We start from the raw sequence: 22,113 nt of genomic DNA on the forward strand, positions 1-22,113 counted from the left end.
AAAGCAAATACAAATCTATACACAGTGATTTCCCCTGTCCTTCCTAGCTCTCCATGGTGCTGGGCTTCCTTTCCCTGAAGGACCCAGGTGAAATTCCTTAGAACTAGGAGAGACTTTAGAAAGCCTGCCATCTTAGAGAGGGAGAGTGTGGAAGACCCTGAGGAAAAGGGACATGGTATCAGGTGCCCAGCTAGGGCTCTGATCCCAGGCAGCAGGATGGAGAGAGCTCTGGCTCTCCAGCTAGAAAGTACCAAATTCAGATCCGGTCTAGGTCGCTTGTTAGCTGTGTGCCCCAGAAACATTACTGCCTCACTTTCCTCAGCTGTAAGATGGGGGTTGTATTAGCACAAGCTCTCAAGGTTGTTGTTAGGATCAGAAGAGGCCATATGTGCAAGTTACTTAGTGCAGTGCCTGGCACATAGTAGGTACTTTTTGTTGTTCAGTCATCTCAATTGTGTCCGACTCTCATGAACCCATTTGAGATTTTCTCTTCTCTTCTCTTCTTTTTCTTCTTTTTTTTTGCATTCAAGATTTTCTTAACAAAGATACTAGAATGGTTTACTATTCATTGCCTTTTACATCTCACTTGACAGATGAGGAAACTGAGGTAAACAGGCTTAAGTGACTTGCCCAGGGTCATGCTGTAAGTGTCTGGGGCCAGATCTGAACTCAAGAAGATTAGGCACTGTATCAATTGTGCCACTTAGTTGTCAAATTGGCCAATCACTCCATCCACTACACCATGACCGTAACAAATGCTTGTTTCCTTCAAACTTGTGCTTCCTCACTCTTTACCCAGCTCTCTTTTCACTGAACCATCCTGCCTGCTCCATTAACCTCTTTTCCCTTCCTTCCTCCTGCCCAATTTATTTTCATTAGATCCTCAAATCTTGGAGGTGGCGACACTGTAGAGATGACCTCCCCCTCTTCACCTCCTTCAGCAGCCCATTCGAGTGTTCCCTTGCCTCCATTCATCTTCAGTCAGCAGCCCAGCACTTAACTCTGTCCTCCAAGGGCAGCTTTGATTCCTATATTTTAGGATGTTACACTTATTTTCAGTGAGGAGCAATTCTCCTTTAGACATGTATATGACAAACCCAGGAAGCAGAGAGGCTGGGATAGGGACTCAACATTTGGGGCAGAGCCAGGTGTAGGCTCAAAGAGAGGGCACAGAAACACTTAGGACAGAGGCAGCAGTGGGGGCGAGGGTTGCCCTCTGCCAGCCCTCAGGCATTTGGTGGGTGGAGTTTGGGGAGTCTGGATCTGAGGTTTCACTGTTATGGGGCTCCTGGTGGGGAAATTCTTTCCAACAATGCCAATCAAATGCAATGTCTGCAATATAGAGTCATAGAAATTTGGCTGTCCGTATGAAAAAATGCTCTAAATCACTATTGATTAGAGAAATGCAAATTAAAACAACTTTGAGGTACCACCTGACACCTATCAGATTGGCTAATATGACAAAAAAGGAAAATAATAAATGTTGGAAAAGCTGTGGAAAAATTGGAACACTAATGCATTGTTGGTGGAGCCCTGTGGCTGATACAACCATTCTGGAGAGCAATTTGGAATTATGCCCAAAGGGCTATAAAGCTGTGCATACCCTTTGACCCAGTAATACCACTACTGGGTCTTTTCCCCAAAGAGATCATAAAAAAGGGAAAAGGACCACATGCACAAAAATATCTATAGCTGCTCTTTTTGTGGTGGCAAGGAAATGGAAATTGAGGGACTGCCCATCAATTGGGGAATGGCTGAACAAGTTGTGGTATTTGAATGTAATGGAATTCTATTGTGCTGTAAGAAACAATGAGCAGGAGGAGTTCAGAGAAACCTGGAAGGACTTTCATGAACTGATGATGAGTGAGATGAGCAGAACCAGGAGAATGTTGTATACAGTATCATCAACATTATGTGTTGATCAACTGTGATAGACTAGATTCTTCTCACCAATCCAACAGTACAAGAAAGGTCCAAAGGACTCATGATGGAAAAGGCTCTCCAAATCCAGAAAAACAAAAGGACTGTGGAATATGGATGCAGATTGAACCATACTATTTCTCTTATTTTTGATGCTGGTTTTTTTTTTTTTGAGGTTTTTCCTTTTTGCTCTAACTTTTTTTTTTCACAGCATGATTAATGCAGAAATATGTTTAATGTGATTGTACATATATAACCTATATCAGATTACTTGCTGTGTTGGGGAGTGGGGAGAGGGAGAAAAGTTTGAAGCTAGAAATCTTATAAAAACAAATGTTGAAAACAATCTCTACATGTAACTGGAAAATAATAAAATACTTTTATAATTAAAAAAAAAAAAGGAAAGTTGGCTGTCAGGGCAGGCGACAGGCATTTATTTGGTGCTTACTATGTGCCAGGCACTGTGCTAAGTTCTTTGGATACAAGTACAAGCCAAAAGGAGCATAGTTCCTTCTCCCAAGAAGCTTTTGTTCTAGTAAGGAAAGAGAACGCACAAAAGAGAGATGAAAACTGCGGGGGATTAGGGGAGTTTGAATGGAATGAAGCTCCCCGAGTGAGGACGTGGCTGTGAAATGCAGGACGTTGGGAGCAGAGCCAGGAGGGGAGTGCAGGTTGGCTGGCCCAGGATCCTCCACACAGCCCCGCGAGAAGGGAGCCAGGCTAGCCCTAACCCTCACCACAGGGGACATCCAGGCATGGTGCAGGTGAGGAGGGCGCAGGAGCTGAGGGGAGTCCAGGCTGAGATGGGAGATGGGGCAGGAGTGTGAAGTCCAGAAAGCCAGGAGCTGAGCTGGGTAACTGACCTTGCCAAGGTCATAGGGCCAGTGTGTGAGCCTTCCTGGCCCATAGGACAGCCCTCTCTCCACTAGGCCTTAAGCTTAGGACCTGAAGATGCTGACTTGTCCTAGCGATGGTGTTAAACTCGAGGATGCATGTCTATACACACACATACATGTGCATGTACAAACACGTGTGCAGACATGCATGGCAATGGAATGGCCACACTATCCATGTGTATGCAGTAGTACACATGCGTGCACGTACATATATGGTGCTACCCTTTGCAGATGAGGGCCCAGCCAGCCAGCTAAGAAGGGCTCAAGCCAGGCTTTGTTCCCAGGTGCCCAGATTCTAGAGGCTCTGAGGAAGGCTGAGTGATGGCTCAGTACGAATTTGAAGAAGCCTTTGCTGCAGTATGGCCCCCACCTGACCAAGGTCCTTTTCCACTTTGAGGTGCCCTGGGAGATAGAGAAAAGAGGCTCAAAACTATGGCGGAAGTTTTGACCATACTTTTACTGCCTCTGTGACCTTAGGTGAGTTCCTTCTCCTTTCTGGGCCTCAGTTTCTTCCCCTGTAAAAGGAGAAGATTATAATAGTTGACCTGTAAGATTCCTAGAATGATCTCAATGCATCATAGCCCAAGGCAGAAGAGGCTTGGGGCTGTGAGCCAAATTCTTCCGAGCCATGTGTCCTGTGTCCCAGAGCTCACTCCAATAGAAACTATTTCCAACGCCGTCCCTGACCTCCACAAGTGCATCTCCGATCGATTCTGGAGGCTGGCAGGTTGTTCTATATCTGGACGATCATCCATAACGATTTCTCACGACAGAAAATACAGATTTTTGAGCTGTAAGAATAAGAAACAAATGAGGGCCAAAGTGGCAGAGCCCCCATTGCCATCAATCCCGTTCTCCCTCTTTGACGGCTGACGCTGCGTGCTGGGTTACTGCTTCCCTTTCCACAGCCACAATCGCAGCTAAAGGTAAGGCTGAGATGAAATATTACCCCTGTCACCTTTCAGGGTATTAAGCAGATGTGTCTAAATAAAACATTGTTTTCACAAATAAAAAATCGGTGCCCAGAGTTCTTAATCATACAGCAGCACTACCTCTGGGCTCCCTGGTGTTTGTGTTTAATTAAGTCTACACTGGTGGATTCTGCTGATTCTTTGCCATAGTGTGGGGGTTGCCCTGGGCTCTGCGAGTGGAGGGCCAACTCTGGCCAATATTGCTGAGCTGGGGAGCCTCGAGGATGGACAGTGCACCTGTTGTTTAAGGACCAGTCTTGCTGTGTGAAGAGAGGATCATCATGGGGGGCTGGGGCTTGGGGTTGGGCGATGTTTTGCTGGGTCTTCTTCCTATCAGAGTTGCAACCAGATAAAGTCTTGGGGGGCGGAGCCAAGATGGCGGAGAGGAAGCAGCAAGCTGCCTGAGCTCTCCTTCTGTTCCCTCAAAACGAACATTAAATCAAGCCTCTGGACGGATTCTGAAACTACAGAACCTGCAAAGAGACAGAGAGACACAGTCCTCCAACCAGAGATAATTTTGAAGACTTCAGGAAAAGGTCGGTCTGACTCGGGCAAAAGGGAGGCCCAGCGCAGGGCAGCAACCCAGCGCCGAGGGGGTCGGGGCAAGTCAGCAGGAGCTGCGGGCCACAGCCGAACAACTGAGGCTCCCGGAACCTGGTTCAAAAATCTGGTGGCCAAGAAGGACAGTGGAAAAACTTACCTGCACCGGCCGAGAGGGCCACGAACGGCGGGATCAGACGCCGGGGTCTGGCGCCTGGCTGGCCGAGCACAATCATACAGGAAGTGCAGGGCGGGGCATCTCCACACACCATAAAGGCCTCAGAGTAAAAGCCCGGTCACACAGCACCTATACACCTGCACAAGAAGCCCAAAACAGGGACCCTGGTGCCCCCAGAGCAGACCTCAACTTAAAGAATAAATAAATAAGCTGCAATAATGAGTAAGAAGCAAAAAAGAGCCCTCTCCATTGAGAGCTTCTGTATCAATAGGGAAGAAGCCAACACAAACTCAGATGAGGACAATAGCCTCAAATTGTCTACATCTGAAGCCTCACAAGGGAAGGTGAATTGGTCGCAAGAACAAAAAGCCTTCCTGGAAGAGCTCAAAAAGGACTTTAAAAATCAATTGCAAGAGGTAGAAGAAAAAATGGGGAGAGAAATGAAAGCAAAACAAAAAAACTATGAAAAAAGAATCAGCAGCTTAGAAAAGGAAGCTGAAGAAAACAAAGCCTTAAAAAATTCATTTGACCAAATGGAAAAAAAGCTGCATAATCTCACTGAAGAAAACAGTACCTTAAAAAATTCACTTAGCCAAATGGAAAAAAAGGTGCATAATCTCACTGAGGAAAACAATGCTTTAAAAATTAAAATTGGACAGTTGGAAGATAAGGAATCCATGAGACACCAAGAATCAGTCAAGCAGAATAAAAAAAATGAAAAAATAGAAGAAAATGTGAAATACCTCATTGGAAAGACAACTGATCTGGAAAACAGATCGAGGAGAGACAATTTGAGAATCATTGGACTGCCTGAAAGCCATGACCAGAAAAAGAATCTAGATACCATATTCCAGGAAATTATTAAGGAGAACTGCCCTGATATCATAGAATCAGAGGATAAAATCATCATTGAAAGAATCTATCGATCACCTCCTGAAAGAGACCCCAAAAGGAAAACTCCAAGGAATATTGTAGCCAAATTCCAGAATTATCAGGTGAAGGAGAAAATACTCCAAGCAGCCAGAAAGAAGCAATTTAAATATCATGGAGCCACAGTCAGGATTGCTCAGGACCTGGCAGCTTCAACATTAAAGGACCGCAAGGCTTGGAATATGATATTCCGGAAGGCAAAGGAGATTGGATTGCAGCCGAGAATCTATTACCCAGCAAAAATGTGCATTTTCTTTCAGGGGAAAAGATGGACATTTAATGACATTGGGGACTTTACAAGACTCAAGAGAAGTTTAAAAAGGTAAACAGAGGGGAAAAAAAAAGTTACCCTATTAGGTTAAACTGTTTATATCCCTACACAGGAAGATAATACTCATAACTCTTAAGAACTGTAAATGTATTTGGGCAGAGAGAAGGACTTTATATAGAGGGTATAAATATAAATTGTCTTTGATGTGATGATACAAAAGAATTAAGGGGATAAAAAGGGAGTCTATGGGGAGGAGAGGAAAGGGGAGGTGGAATGGGATGAATTATATCATATGAAGAGGTGGAAAAAAACCTATTATAATAGAGGGAAAGAAAGGAGGGGGGAACATGGTTTCAACCCTATTCTCATTAGATTTGACTCAAAGAGGGAATAACATATACGTTCATTGGGATAAAGAAACTTAACTCATTCTTTAGGGAAACAAAAGGGGAAGGGAAAGGGGGGGACTGATAGAAGGGAGGACAAAAGCAAGGGAGAAAAGGGTAAAGAAAAGAGAGGGGGGTGATAAAAAGGGAGGGCAGATTGGGGGAGGCAGGGGTAAGAAGTAAAACGTCAGTGAGGAGGAATAGGGTGAAAGAAGGGGGGAAAAGTACAAAGGGGGTAAATAGAATGGAGGGGAATAGACAGTCAGTAATAATAACTGTGAATGTGAATGGGATGAACTCTGCTATAAAACGGAAGCGAATTGCAGAGTGGATTAAAAACCAGAACCCTACAATATGCTGTTTACAAGAAACACATTTGAAGCAGAGAGATACACACAGAGTAAAGGTTAAAGGCTGGAGCAGAATATATTATGCCTCAGCTAAAGTAAAAAAGGCAGGGGTAGCAATCCTTATCTCAGACAAAGTGCAGGCAAAAATAGATCTCATTAAAAGAGATAAGGAAGGAAATTACATCTTACTTAAAGGTACTATAGATAATGAAGTAATATCAATATTGAATATGTATGCGCCAAGTGGTATAGCATCCAAGTTCTTAGAGGAGAAGTTAAATGAGTTACAAGAGGAATTAGACAGTAATACTATACTAGTGGGGGATCTGAATCTCCCCCTCTCAGAATTAGATAAATCTAGCCAAAAAATAAATAAGAAAGAAGTGAAAGAGGTGAATAGATTACTAGAAAAGTTAGACATGATAGATGTCTGGAGAAAATTGAATGGGGATAGAAAGGAATATACCTTTTTCTCAGCAGTACATGGCACATTTTCAAAAAGTGACCATGTATTAGGGCACAAAAACATCATAGTCAAATGTAGAAAGGCAGAAATAGTAAATGCATCCTTCTCAGATCATGATGCAATAAAAATTACATGTAAGAAAGAGCCAGGGAAAAGTAGAATGAAAATCAATTGGAAACTAAATAATTTCATTCTAAAGAATGAATGGGCCAAACAAGAAATCATAGAAACAATCAATAACTTTATCCAAGAGAATGACAATAATGAGACAACATACCAAAATCTATGGGATGCAGCCAAAGCAGTGCTTAGGGGAAAATTTATAGCTCTAAATGCTTACATGAATAAGAAAGAGAAAGAGGAGATTAATGAATTGGGCATGCAACTTAAAAAGCTAGAAAAAGAACAAATTAGAAATCCCCAATTAGACACTAAATTAGAGATCCTGAAAATTAAAGGAGAAATCGATAAGATTGAAAGCAAAAAAACTATAGAATTAATCAATAAAACTAAGAGCTGGTTTTATGAAAAAACCAATAAAATAGATAAAATATTGGTTAATTTGATTAAAAAAAAGAAAGAAGAAAACCAAATTACCAGTATCAAAAATGAAAAGGGTGATGTTACCACCAATGAAGTGGAAATTAAAGCAATAATTAGGAAATATTTTGCCCAACTGTATGCCAATAAATTTGACAATCTAAATGAAATGGATGAATATTTACAGAGTTGCAACCAGGTAAGTGGGCATTACTGCACCCTCAGTTGTAGGTGGAGGAAAATCCCTGCAGCCAAGATAGGGAATAGACAGACAGATAGATCGATAGAAAGCATTTACTAATCACTTATTATGCTCCAGGCACTCCCTTAAGTATGGTAAATTGAATTATGAGCCAATACCTACCCTCAAGGAGTTTACATTCTAATGAGGAAAGACTGAACCTTAAAGGGAGCTCAAAAGAATGTGGAAAGGTCCGGAGAGCAAGGTGGGGCTCTAGGAGACAAGTGAGGGTGGCTAGCCTTGGGACACCCACAAATGGGGGATCCAGCCGGTAATTCCCCACTTGCATGGGGTGAGGGGAAGGCAAAATCATTTCTGGGGTGAGAAGGTAGCTGTGGAGGGGGTGGCAAGTCTGGACAGGAAGGAGCAGAGTCCCGACAGGAGACATCTGGCAGTTTCCCTTAGAAGGACTTTATCTTGCCAACTAGGCACTGAGCTCTGTTGCTTCTATACTCAGAAATCTGGTGTCCTGGGCCCTTAGTGCCCCAAAGTTCCGTCCCCCCAGCCTCAGTCATGTGACCCTGATGGCCATTTGTGAAGCCTGTCTACTAGGGCATGAAGGAGCTGCAACCTGCACCAGGAGAGTGTCCTGACTAAGAAGGACAGATCCAAATCCATGACTCTCTTGCCTCAGCACTTGTTGTTTTCCTGTCATTCTTTCAGCAAAGCTCAGGAACTTTGCTTTTGTTTTGAGAATTAAGTTGTTTTGTCAGATACATCAAGGGCACTGCTGGTGAGAGAGAAAGCAAGTTCAAGAGGAAAACTCTAGAAACCCTGCCCCAGGGCTGTGGGTCCAGCTAGATCCCAAGCTTATCACATGACCCTCCTGGTCACTGCTCAAGAAGAGGCGATTCCTGACCTCCCTTTAAAGGCCAGCCAACAGGACCATTGGGGAGGCTGACTGAGGCAGCTCTGAGAGTCTCCTTTTGCTCAGGGCATTGGTGACTCAAGGGACAAGAGACCCAGAACACCAAAGTCAGGAGTCCTGCAGGGGCTGAAAAACAGTGTGTAGGAAGAAGGAAGAGCAAGCTTCTTTAGATGGATGGATGGATGGATGGATGGATGGAAGGAAGGACAAGCATTTTTAAATGCTTGCTATGTAGCCTAGTAAAATAATCCCTGGGGAGACAAATCCAAGCAAACAAGATACTCCCTGCCCTCAAGAAGCTTACACTCTAATAGGGGAAGACTACCCAGAGATGAGAGTGTGGATTCCAGTGGCAGCTTTGGCCAGTGGTTGGGATGCCTTGGTTCCAGGAGGTATAAGTGAAGAGTTTGCACTCAGGACACATTTCCCACAGACCAGTGGAGGAGCAGCACCAAATGACAGATTTCAGAGTTGGAAGGAATCTTAGAGGTCATTTCATTTTCAGAAGTCATTTGACACCTGAAAAGGAATGCCCACTGGCACACGCCTGACATTTGACCATGCAGGCTTTGCTTGAAGACCCTTGATAAAGCGGCCCTTCCTCAGGCGCTTGATCCACCTGGGGAAGAAGTGTTTGCTCATGGCAAGCATTAGTATTCTACAGTGTGATTGTGGGCTCTTGACCATGGTCCCCCCCAACCAGGCCAGACAGGACAACACTGGATCCCCTTTTCTTTCTGTTGGCCCCTCAGTCCTTGCATAAATTTCTCATATCATTCGGCAGCCTTCTCTCCTGCACCTTCTCCACATCCTTGTTTGGCATGAGGTCCTCCAGCATCCTGGAGGCCCTCCTCTGGGCACCCCCTGACTTTGAGCCCAATTCTCCCTGGGCCCAATCCTGCCCCAGGAAGAGGACAGTGAGAGAGTTGCTTGGAAGCTCCTAAGATCCCATTTCCAGTACTGCTTGTCATATCACAGTGCTGACTCAGATTCTTTTCAAACAAACTTCTGATTCACCATGCCTCACTCATCTCATACTCATGAGGTTAAGTTCTGAAGCCAAGGATGAGATTTTACCTTCTTCCCTACCAACCGTCATCTGATTTGATTTGGCTCAGAGTTCTATCCTGTCGGGATCTTTCTGGATTCTGACTGCATAGTCCAACTGCACATGGCACAAATATACCACCCAGGCCTCTATCCAAGCCTACATTAAGGGCCACACATGAATTGCTGGCACCTTTTGTCTTGAATCTCCTGCCAAACGGATCTCAAAGCATGAACAAATATTCATTGGTTCCAGAGACTCAACCAGTTCCTCTTTAATTGAATTTTATTATCATCTAGTCAATGTCTTTATGTCTTTTCTATAAGAAATACTGCTCTTACCTAATGGTTATCTATTGCTGGATGGCATAGTGCATAGGGCCTTGAACCTGTAGTTAAAGAGATCTGAGTTCAAATCCTGCCTCAGATACTTACTACCTGTGTGACCTTGGGCAAGTCATTTAACTTCTGCCTTAGTTTCCTCATCTATGAAATGGGATTATAATAGTACCTACTGGGGCAGCTAGGTGGCACAGTAGATAAAGCCCTGGCCCTGGATTCAGGAGGACCCGAGTTCAAATCCAGCCTCAGACACTCAACACTTACTAGCTGTGTAACTCTGGGCACTTAACCCTCATTGCCCTGCCCTACCCCCCCTTCCCCAAATGAATAACACCTAAGTCCCAGAGTTGTTGTGAAAATCAAAGGAGATAATATTTGTAAAGTATTTTATAAATTGTAACATACCATATAAATGCCAACATTATTGTTGTTGCTGTTGTTGTTAAGCATTCTGCATTCACTATAGGATAAGTTTACTCTTTAGAATAATCCTGAGATCTTGGATTCAGTCTCACCTCTAGGCTCATAGAGCATGAATATCCTATGGCCTAATGTATGCCAGATTGCAGGGCACATCAAACAACCCAGTTCTTTTCTGTCTGCCTTTTGTCATAATCAAACTGGAAGGGTTGCTTGCAGAATGCTGGGGAGGAGAGTGGGTGATGCTAATGCTGCATGTGGCCTTTTGAAAGAACATGGGTTGTTGAACAGCTCTGAGAAAAGAAAACAGAGTTAATGGACTGGTGATTATGCTTTCTAATGAATATGTTGGGTTAGTAATTCTTAACATTTTTTGCAGTACATCATATTTCAAAAAAGCTTCAAACATCATTAATTAATCCACTGAAAAATAGGAGGAAGGTCAGTGTTCTCAGAAGTGTTATATAGATGAAATGCCTTGGATTCAAAGAAGAAATGACTGTCTTTTTTTCTTTCAAACTTTACTTAAAAAAAAATATTCATTTTGTTTGTTTGTTTTAGTGAGGCAATTGGGGTTAAGTGACTTGCCCAGGGTTGCACAGATAGTAAGTGTCAAGTGTCTGAGGAGGGATTTGAACTCAGGTCCTCCTGACTCCAGGGCCAGTGTTCTATGTACTGCAACACTTAGCTTCCCCCCATTTTGAATTTAAATACAAAAAAGACCAAAAAAAGAGAGACCATTTCCATATATACAGAACAACATAAAGGGGGATTCAATATAAAACCATGAATTTCCATTTCATACTGTGTTTTTTTTTTTTTTGAAAACTATGTAATAAACACTACACATCATTTTCAAAGCTACCCTGCTTTTTGGTTCTCCCTTCTAAGTTTTCTTTTCTTTGCTGTACACTTTCAATTTTTTCTCCCTCCCTCTCCACCCTGTCCTAGAGAAGGCTACCATTAGATACAAACATGTATGTGTGTGTATATATACACATATTACATATATATACACACATATATCCATACATACTTCTATTTATTAGTTCTTTCTCTGGATGTGAATAGAATCTTCATAGGTCCTTTGTAGTTGATTTGAGTATTTTAATACTGAAAATGACTCATTCAAAGTTGTTCTTAGCTTAATACTGCTGTTATTACATACAGTTTTTTGGTTCTGCTCGTTTCACTCTTCATTATTTTATGAAAGTCTTTGCATGTTTTTTTTTTCTAAAATCAACCAGTGCATTATTTCTTATAGCACAGTAATGTTCCATCACAACCATATACCAACATTAGTTTAGCCATTCCCTAATTGATAGGTATCATCTCAATTTCTAGTTCTTTGCCACTACAGAGAGCTGCTATAACCATTTTAGAATATATAATCTTTTTTTCCTTTCTTCTAAATCACCTTGAGAAATAGATCTAGCAGTGGCATTCCTGAATCAAAGGATACACAGAGTTTTATAACTCTTTGGGCATAATTCCAGATTGTTCTCCAAAATAGTTGCGTCAATTCACAGTTCCATCAATAGTGAATTAGTGTCCCAATTTTTCCACATACCTTCCAACATTTATCACTTCCTCTTTCTATCATTTTAGCCACTCTGGTGGTATAAGATGATATCTCAAAGTTGTTTTAATTTGCATTTCTTTAATTAATAGTGATTTAGAGCATTTTTTCAAATGACTATTATAGTTTTGATTTTGTCATCAAAAAACCGCCAATCCATGTCCTTTGACCTTTTATTTATCAATTGGGGAATAACTCATATTCTTATAAAATTGACAAGGTTGTTTATATAGTTGAAATATGAGATCTTTATCTGAAGAAACAATAACATTTTTCTCCCAATTTTAACATTTTTTTGGCCCTAATATATGGTCAATTTTTGTAAAAATACCATATACTGCTAAGAAAAAGATTCATTCCTTTCTATTCCCACTCAGTTCTCTCCAGATATTTATCATATATAGCTTATCTAAGATTCTATTCACCTCTTAACTTCTGTCTTATTTATTTTTTTGGTTAGATTTATCAGATTCTGAGAGGGGAAGTTTAAAATCCTTCAGTGTTATAGTATTACTCCATTTCCACCCATAATTCATTTAACATTTCATTAAAAAATTTAGATGTTATTTTTTTTGGTGCATATAAGTTTACTTTTATTATTGATTTATTTTCTATGGTACCTTTTATCATAATGTAATTTTCCTGTTCATTTCTTTTAATTAAATCTATTTTAGCTTTAACTTTGTCTGAGATCATGATTGGTACACCTGCTTTTTTTTTTTAAATTTTTAAACCTTAGATGAAACATAATAAATTCTACTCCAACCCTTTATTTTAACTCTTTATGTTTCTCATTTTTTGAATGTGTTTCTTATAAACAACATATTGTCAGATTCTGATTTTTAATCCATTCTGCTGTCCATTTCAGTTTTATGGGTGTGTGTACTATTTACATTCAATGTTATAATGACTAGTTGTGTATTTCCCTCCATCCTATTTTTCCTATTATCCTTCTTCCCCTCTCTTTTTATTCTATCCCTCTTCATAGTCTTATTTACTTCTCCCTAATCCACACCCTTTAAAAGAATCCCTCCCTTATCCTGTTCCCTCACTCTCCTATTCCTTTGTAAACTGTGAAGACTTTTAAATCCTTCTAGATGTATGTGTTATTCCCTCTTGAACCTAGTTTTGATGAGAATAATGTTCTAGCACTACCAGCCCTCCATCCATACCTGCTTCTACTGTAAAGGTTCTTCCATTCATACCTTATTTATATGAGACAATTGGTCCATTTTACTTTTCTCTACCCAGTTTCATTTTTTAGAACCATCTCATCAGATTCAACTCCAAGCCTTTTATCTATTTATGCTCTTTCAAACTACCCAAGTAATGATAACATTTTTAAGAAAACAGATAACATTTTCTCATATAAGAAGTAAACAGTTTGACCTTATTGAATCCCTTATAATTGGTCTTTAATGTTTACCTTATGTTTCTATTGGATTCTATATGTCAGATTTTCCATTGAGTTCTGGTCTTTTTGTCACAAATACTTGAAAGTCTTTCAATTTATTAACTATTCTTCCCCCCCACCCCACCCTCCACATTCAGGATTATACTCAGCTTTGAAGGTTAAGTCATTTTTGATTGCAAACCTAGCTCATTTGCTCTTCAAAATATAATGTTCCAAGCCCTTTGGTCTTTTAATGTGGAGGCTACTAGATCTTGTGTTATCCTTACTGTAGTTCTACACTTTTTTTTTTGGTTGTTGTTGTTGTTGTTTGTAGTATTTTCTCTTTAACCTTGGAGCTTCAAAACTTGGCTATGATATTCTTGTGGGTAATCATCTTGGGATATCTTTCAGGTGGTGATTGTTGGAATTTTTTCTATTTCTATTTTACTCTCTTGTTCTGGAACTTCAGGGCATTTTTTTCTTCAAAAGTTTTTGTGATATTTTGCGACTCTTTAAAAAACCCCCATAACTTTTAGGTAGTCCAACAATTTTTATATTACCTCTCCTTGATCTGTTTTCTAAATCAGCTGTTTTTTTGATGTTATGTTTCACATTCTCTTCTATTTTTTCATTTTTTTGATTTTTAAAAATTATTTCTTGGTGTCTTATAATGTCATTAGCTTCCCCATGCCAAATTGTAGTTTTTAAGGAGTTATTTTCTTGTTGTTTTGGGGGTATTTTTTGTAGTTTCAAAAAGCTTTTATTGGTGACTCCCCTAAAGGCAAAATATCAAAAAACTATCCACTGCAGAGACAATATTTTGTAATAAAGAATTAGTATCTTTATCCTCTGCTTTCATCTTATTATGAACATTGAAGAGCAATTTTCCATGTCCAGATCCGTGACTTGTTTTAAAAAGGTGCCCATAATTGTGGCCCTCCACCATTCTATACACCAGTAGTAGGCATTGTGCAGCTCCTCCGTAGTCTCAACCACAGATTGTAACAGAATTAGAAAACTCTTCTGCTCAATCTAACAAAATATTTAAGGTTCTATTCTGCTTTCCAGTTATCTGCTAGAAAAATAAGAATCTTCAAGTTTTTCCTAACTGTGGTTAGAACACTCAACATTTGAAAAAAAACCCAAATAACTATCTGAAACACCGGAATTATTACAAGTTGCTTATCACAGATGTAGGGAGGTGAAGCTCAAAACTAGACATGTTAAACTGTATCCACCCTCAAGTGGATAATTAGAAAGAGGGATGATCTGTCTATTAGGCCGGTTAAAGAAGGCCTTCCTACTCCTGCAGTGCTCCTAAGGAGGCCTCTTCCCAAATGCCAACAATGCTAGTTGGCTGATGACATATTGCAACAAATTTCACTAGGATTGAAGTCCCAAATAGCACCATCCCAGAGATAGCCAGCAGAGAGCCCAAGAGAGTTCAATGACCCAAGTGAAATGCTGGGAAAGGCACAAGTAGAGGAACCATGGGTGACTTTTGGCGCCATTTTAATTTAACAAGCCGTTAGTGGAGCATCCTAAAGACTCCTGACTTTCATCACCGAAAGATGTTGAAATCAATGACTATAGGAAGACATGATGGACAGGCTGATATCTTCTGGTAGATCTCTTCAAGGAAGCCCCAGCTAGCCCCCAGCATGGCCTTGGTGGAATATCTACAGCTGAGGGTTGTCCCTAGGTATTTCTTGCCTGAAGGGAGCTCTTTGGTGAAGACACCTTTAGGAAAGAGTGTTTTGGCCTCCTCTTCAGAGAGAGTTGGAATAACCATGACACTATCTCCACATTTCAATGGACAGGAGTAACAACCTTCTAGTGTGCTGTCAAGTGAAGGGAATCAACCATTCTGAGGACCTCATCAATGTTCCTGCGAGTTGTTGCTGGGTAGAGGATAGACAGCTTTAACTTCTTATTGGGGCCAAAAAGAAATTCCACCCGAGCTGTCACTGCACGCCCTGCCCATCCCGGCCATCCGGGTCTAACATGCCCAACTCTATGGCAAGGTCTCCGTTGATCATCAATGACTGCAAAAGCAGCTTCTCTGTGGGCACATCTCCATTGTATGCACTGATATCCTCACTCCAGGCAAGATGGTCTTGGACAGCGTCCATGGAAAGGGTGATCATCTTAACATTCCGCTTGGCAAATTCCGGGGCCAGCTTGGCATCAAGGCCCAGCTCTGTTGTGCACACTGGAGTAAAGTCCCGAGGGTGGGAGAAGAGAATGCCCCACGAGTCTCCGAGGAAGTCATGGAAGCGGATGTGGCTGATTGTGGTGTCTGCCTTGAAGTTTGGTGCCTTGTCTCTGAGCAGACCTCTGGGCATGGCAGCCATAAGGAGCAGGAAGAGGACTGAGGGGATGAGGATGAGGAGCTGCAGATAACTCGGGGGCTCCTTGGCGCATTTTCTTAAGTTTTTGAAGTCTTTTTCCAATTGGTTGAATTTTTTTTTTTTATAATTTTCTTGGATTGCTCTTATTTTTTTCTACCAATTTTTTCTTCAACCTCTCTTATTTGATTTTTAAACTTCCCTTTAACATCTTCCAAGAACTCTTTTTGGGCTTGTGACCATTTTTCTTTAAAGTAGGAGTGGCTTTTTTTTTTTTTTTGCGGGGCATTGGGGGTTAAGTGACTTGCCCGGGGTCACACAGCTAGTAAGTGTCAAGTGTCTGAGGCCGGATTTGAACTCAGGTACTCCTGAATCCAGGCCGGTGCTTTATCCACTGCACCACCTAGCTGCCCCCTTTGTTTTTTTAATAATAAACATTTTTATTTATATTTTTGAGTTCTAATTTTTATCTCTCCTTCCCTCACTCCCCTTCCCCCTCCCTGAGACAGTAAGCAATCAGATGTAGGTTATAATATGCAGTTATGTAAAGCCTTTTCATATTAGTCATTTTGTACAAGAAAACGAATAAAAGAAAAAAATGAAATGAAAAATAGCCTGCTTCAGTCTGTGTTCCATCAACATCAGTTCTTTCTTTGAAGGTGGATAGTATGCTTCATCATCAGTCCTTTGGGATTGTCTTGGAACATTTTATTGCTGACAATAGTTGTCATTTGCAGTTCTTCATCAAACTATATTGCTGTCTCTGTGCATAACATTCTCTTGGTTCTGCTCACTTCACTATACATCAGTTCATACAAGTCTTTCCAGGCTTTTCTGTCATTTTTAATAGCACGATGATATTCCATCACCATCGTATACCACAGCTTGTTTCCTTATCTATAAAATGAGCTGAAGTAGGAAATGGAATCTCAGCCAAGAAAACCCCAAAATGGGGTCACAAAGATTTGGACATGACTGAAAAAAAATGACTCAACAACAACAACTTTATGCATATATATTAACAATGCACTCTTAATTACCAAAGCTGATGGCTTTTTCTTAATCCCCATACTTCTCCATTTCTCTGTATTATCTGACACTGTTGATCAATCCTTTCTCATGGATATTTTCCATTGCCTAGCACGATAACCAGCATACAGTTGGTGCTAAATAAATACTTATCAAATTGAATTGACTATGTATCTGCTAAAGCTAATACATCAAGAAAAGCTGTGTGAGGGATGGATTTTTGATGGGTCCTGCTCCTGAGTAAAAGCAAAGGGGCCTGATTAAGGCTAGGGGAAAGAGAGGATAGGGTTGTAGTAAGAGAGAGGTAAGTATGAAACAAAAAGCTGGGATGGAGACAAGGCTGAGCATAAGTAGAGGTTCAAGGCTGAGTTTTTATGGGAAAACATATGTTAGGGTTTTCTTTCCTAACATAAGCTAGTCCCTGTATCTGCTTTATATGTATTTTGAATATGCCTATATATGCATGGTGTGTCTTCTAGTAAAATCAGAGACTGATTTCACTTTTGACTTTGTGTCCCCAGTGCCTACCACAGTGCCCAGTATATCATACTCACATTTTCAATTGGTGATTTGTTTGAAAGGCCAGCTTAGTGAATATCAGGTTAACTGGGCAGCTGGAGTGCTAGGACCATGTCTGAGCTTCTGGCATCTGGCAGACTCCTGCCAAGGCAGGCAGGGGATGACCCTCAAAGGTCTTCCCTAAAGCTGTAGATAAGGGATTAGAGTTGAGACCTGATACTAAGAGGCCTAATCTTGGTCAGTGATGAAATGATCGTTTTAGGGAAAGAGCTGTGCTCCTACCTAGACAATGAGATGAGAGCACCTAGACAATGATTTGAATGTGATTATGGACATTTAGCTCCACCTGGCATCACTCATTCATTTCATTTAAAAAATATATATTGTTTATGGGGGATGAATCACTTCTGCTCTGGTGTTGTGAGGAGAATCATTAGTTCCTGGAATCTGTAATACTATAATAATATTGTTGGAACCAAACATTATGTCACTAAAGATTTTTTGAATCCAGAATGTTGCCTCAACCCTAGTAACTCTCCAGGGATGCAGGAGATGGTGACAAGGGATTTGGGGTTTCCTCAGGTACCAGATCTCCCCAAATATTTTTCTTTTGCACTTCCACACCCTGGTCTTGCTTTGGGTCCACTCACTTTGTGCTTTGGCTTTGCTCACATTTTGTTGAATGTTTATATTTACTGATATCCATCTCAATTTACCTTGCTTTCAAACTGCCTTCTTGGCAAAACTACTTAACTGCATATGTGTGGTTCATGTGTGAGCATTCTTGTCTAAATCCTATATTGATGGAAATCTTCCAAAGCCTGGATTAGAGGGTGCCACATTCTCCTTTCTGTCTCATTTTTCTCTACCAAATAACCTAACAAATTTCTTTTTAAAACTATTTTGGATTTTGGGGTTTGTCCTCATGAAAAACAACTGGGACACAGGCTTTAATTTACATGCCCCTAATTATATGTTCCTTCTGTGATCAATGAATCTATATTCCCAGAGCCCACAGAGCTCATCATCAATAGGAGGCTTTGTAACTTAGTGCATAAAGCTGGTGGACAGTTCCTTACTGAAGAATATAAGAATCTGAAAGAAGGACTCATGTCCAGGAGGTCTCTGCAACTTTTGATTCTTAGCATGGGGATCAGACATTTGTTCCAAATAGTTAACCCCACAGCAGCCAATGCACTGAAGTCTTTGAGCTTTTTTGTTTTGTCTTACAAGACCTTTCCTGTACCTTGTGTGAATGGAACAGAGCAGAGAGAGGAATAGGGTGGGTGGAAACTGTAGATCCCCTTGTTTCAGAAGCCCATTTGGAACCATGTTGACTCACAGAACAGAAGGGAGGGTGAGAGAACACTGTACAGATTGAATGTTTCTCAGTAGCAGTGAGGGCTTGCAGTAAAACAGTTCTCTGAAACATCACCCACAAATGGTGCCATCCTTCACTGGCAGGGGCTGCTGCCCAGGGAAGGATGCCAGTGCCTGGTTGGTGAATTATCCACTTCCCTCTACATGACAGAAGCATGATGCTCTAATTTAAGGTGGGCCAGCCCTAGCTTTTCTGGTCTAGAGTCATACTTTCTAGCTTACTTTCATTTGTGGGCCATGGTTGTTAGGAGTGGACTGAGCCCTAATATGTGGGGAAATGCTGAGAAACATCTTGTAGACAATTTTCAGTGAGCAAGATCAATATTTTCTATTTGCTTCAGGATCAACTCATTTCTTGTTATTTTTGGGGTTACTCCCTTGGGAAGAGCCCTGGAACATCTCGTGGTTAAGACTTAATAAACTGTGAGCAGAAGAAAGCATGACCCAATCCAGGTATATTTTGTTTCTCCAGGGTTTGGGGGAAGCACTTATTTCGGTTTGAAATTGACAACTTCAGTTGGGATTGATTTAATTTATGAAATGGCAGAATTTAGTGAATTCTGGCTTAATTGTCAATGATCATTTTCTACCCCATGAAGAAAGTCACCACCTCCAGAGAGAAAACTGATCTAAGTGCTAATTTTGGACTTGCAGAACCCATGAACCAGGTCCCCTGTATGCATGGACAGGACAGGATGTGCAGCTGTGAAGGAAAGACATGTCTAAGTTTTCATCATGTCCTCTGAGGAGCTGTCTTCAGAGTCTACGTAAAACAACAGATGACTAGGATGCTTGTCACCATGGGAACCTTCAGGCTAACCAGCCCACAATATGGCAGCTAGGATATGGAGATCTTACTGATTTTGCCACCATGAGATCAGTTGGGCCAAATGTTGAGTTGGCAGTGAATTATTCTTGAAACTCTTCTGCATTTGCTCTTGTTAGAGCTTCAGTTTCCATTTTGTGCTGTGCCATGGTCTCAGAGAAAATCACAATGGCCAAAGAATGGAGAGATGCATGCACGACGGATATATCTGGGCCTCATGCAGCAGGTAACCAATGCTGCCCTGTGGAAGAGAAATGTCACGATAATCTATAAAATGCTGGTCATGGAATTGAAGGAATGCTGGCTTTGAAGTCATAGAATCTGGGTCTGAATTTCATCTGTGTTACATGCTGACTGTATCACCTTGGATCAGACTTTTCCCTGTTCTGTGGCCTCAGTTTCTTCATCTGTTCAGTTTAGAGCTTTTGATATGATGGTCTCTAAGTTCTCCTGCAGCTCTAAATTTATGAGCCTATGAGCCAATGTAATGAGACTGGGAGATAGTCAAGGAGTCTCTTCATGAACACAAGGTTAAATCTGAGGCTAAGGAAGGTCTCCAGCAAGTGAGCTCAAATTCTTGTTGGAGATTCCTGAAAGTGAATCATACAGTCCAGGTGTTGTGGCTAGGCATGGTCTACTTGACCTGGAGAGGGAGGGGTCACCCAAAAGAAATTGGAGATCCCTGGAAGCAGAGAAACAGAAGGCCAGAGCTGGCCTTCAGACACTCACTGGCCAATTATGGAACAGCTTTATTTTAAGCTACTTAGGGGTAATGACTGGTTTCCATACCTGCTTCTAAAGTGGCTTCTTTATGTGTCTATGACCCAACTAAACTTAATAAAGGCTTATTGGAACCCTGAGGTTTCACCTCATACCCAGCAAAGTAGTAAAGATGACAAAACTTGGAAATAGTTAATATTGGTGGGGTTGTCAGAAGCTAGAAATGCTAGGGTACTTCTTGTGCAATTGTGAATTAACAGAACACTTTTGGAAAGAAATTTGGAGTTGGTTAAGTAATCACTTTACCTATCACAATGCCCATACCCTTACATCCAGAAATTCCAGTCCTAAGTTTATACCCCCAGGGAGGCCATTGACAAAAGGAGAGTGCTTATTAGAGACTAAAAGAATTATCATGGTGCTTTTGGTAATAGCAAAGAATTTAAAACAGAGTAATTGCCTAGTGGGCTGAAAGAAACAAAAAGCTATGATGACTACAGAGAAGCATGGAGAGGTTTTCATGGAAGCCAGCTGAGCCAGAAAAACCATGTACACAGTGACTATAACCATGTCAATGGAGAGAACAGCCACAAAACAAACAAAAGCAAGTTTTGCAGAATTTAGGAAGAGAGCCACAAAGCCCACCTCCCTCCTCCTTTGCTGAGGGAGGAGTCTACACATCTGAAACTCCTAATACATTTTCATATCTTTTCAATGAATAGATTGCTTTTGCTGATTGTTTTTTCTATTCTTCCTCTTGTTCTTTAAAAAAAAAACCTTCTTTGTTATATGAGATGGGGAGGGAGATAGAGAGGGCTATTAAGGTAATATACAAACAAAATATGTCAATTGCATAATTTAAAGAAAATCAATGCTTATTGAATTGGATTGACTTTATTGCTTAGGGCTTGAACTAAAATTATGCAAGCCCTTACCCTCTTTGAGGTGCAGCCCTCTCATCTATAAGATGGGTATGATGAGCTTGCACTAGCTGCCTCCCTTCCCAGGGCTGTGGTGGGGAAAGGCTTTGAAAAATAAGCAAACAACAATGAGCAAAATCTTGATGCTGGAGAAGGTACCAGCGGGCAGTTCAGCACTCCCCCTTTGTACTGCTCTACTGGAGGGGGAGGGATAAACGAGGGGATGGAGACCCCGATGGGTGTGCCTGTGCAGACCGGGCCCTATTAGAGCCTCAGTCATGTGCATGTTCCCGATGGACTCTGAACATGGCCACCTTTAAGCTTCACTTAGGATACATATTCTTTGTCATCCACCCATCCCCTTCACTCTGATTGCATTAAACCTAGAAACAGCAGGACTTGTTTAGTGAGACCTATAATTAATTATCCTTTGTGAGACTGGTCTAATTTCCCAAACAGGCAAAACAACAACAACAACAACAACAACAACAAGACAAGTGGTTAAATAATGCCCTTGACCCATATTATGATAGGCAGTGGGGACTGGTCCATTGGTGCATTCATCTGCAACTGATCTCATTCATGGCCCAGGGTCCATGGCCTGGAGGGCAGGGAATGAACCAAAGGAGCTTCGAGGGCTGAGTCACCTTTGGTAAAGGGAATAGTTCTTTTAGTGCCCTAGAAACAAAGGCCTTCAGCAGCAGCAGCAGCAGCAGCAGCAGCAGCAGCAACAATAACAGCAGCAGCAGCAACAGTAACACCAGCAGCAGCAACAATAACAGCAGCAGCAACAATAACAGCAGCAGCAGCAGCAACAGTGACACCAGCAGCAGCAACAGCAGCAGCAGCAGCAGCAGCAGAAGCAGCAGCAACAGTAACACCACCAGCAGCAACAATAACAGCAGCAGCAGCAGCAACAGTGACACCAGCAGCAACAACAATAACAGCAGCAGCATTAACAGTAACAGCAGCAGCAGCAACAATTACAGCAGCAGCAGCAGCAGCAGCAACAGTAACACCAGCAGTAGCAGCA

General features: G+C 41.4%; 1 pseudogene; it reads right to left on the reverse strand.

The window, feature by feature from the left end:
- Positions 1 to 14,899: 14,899 nt before the first annotated feature.
- On the reverse strand, positions 14,900 to 15,683 carry LOC122743721 (annotated as a pseudogene).
- Positions 15,684 to 22,113: the final 6,430 nt, after the last annotated feature.

This window comes from Dromiciops gliroides, chromosome 2, assembly GCF_019393635.1.
Source record: "Dromiciops gliroides isolate mDroGli1 chromosome 2, mDroGli1.pri, whole genome shotgun sequence".
In the NCBI taxonomy this organism is placed as follows: Eukaryota; Metazoa; Chordata; class Mammalia; order Microbiotheria; family Microbiotheriidae; genus Dromiciops; species Dromiciops gliroides.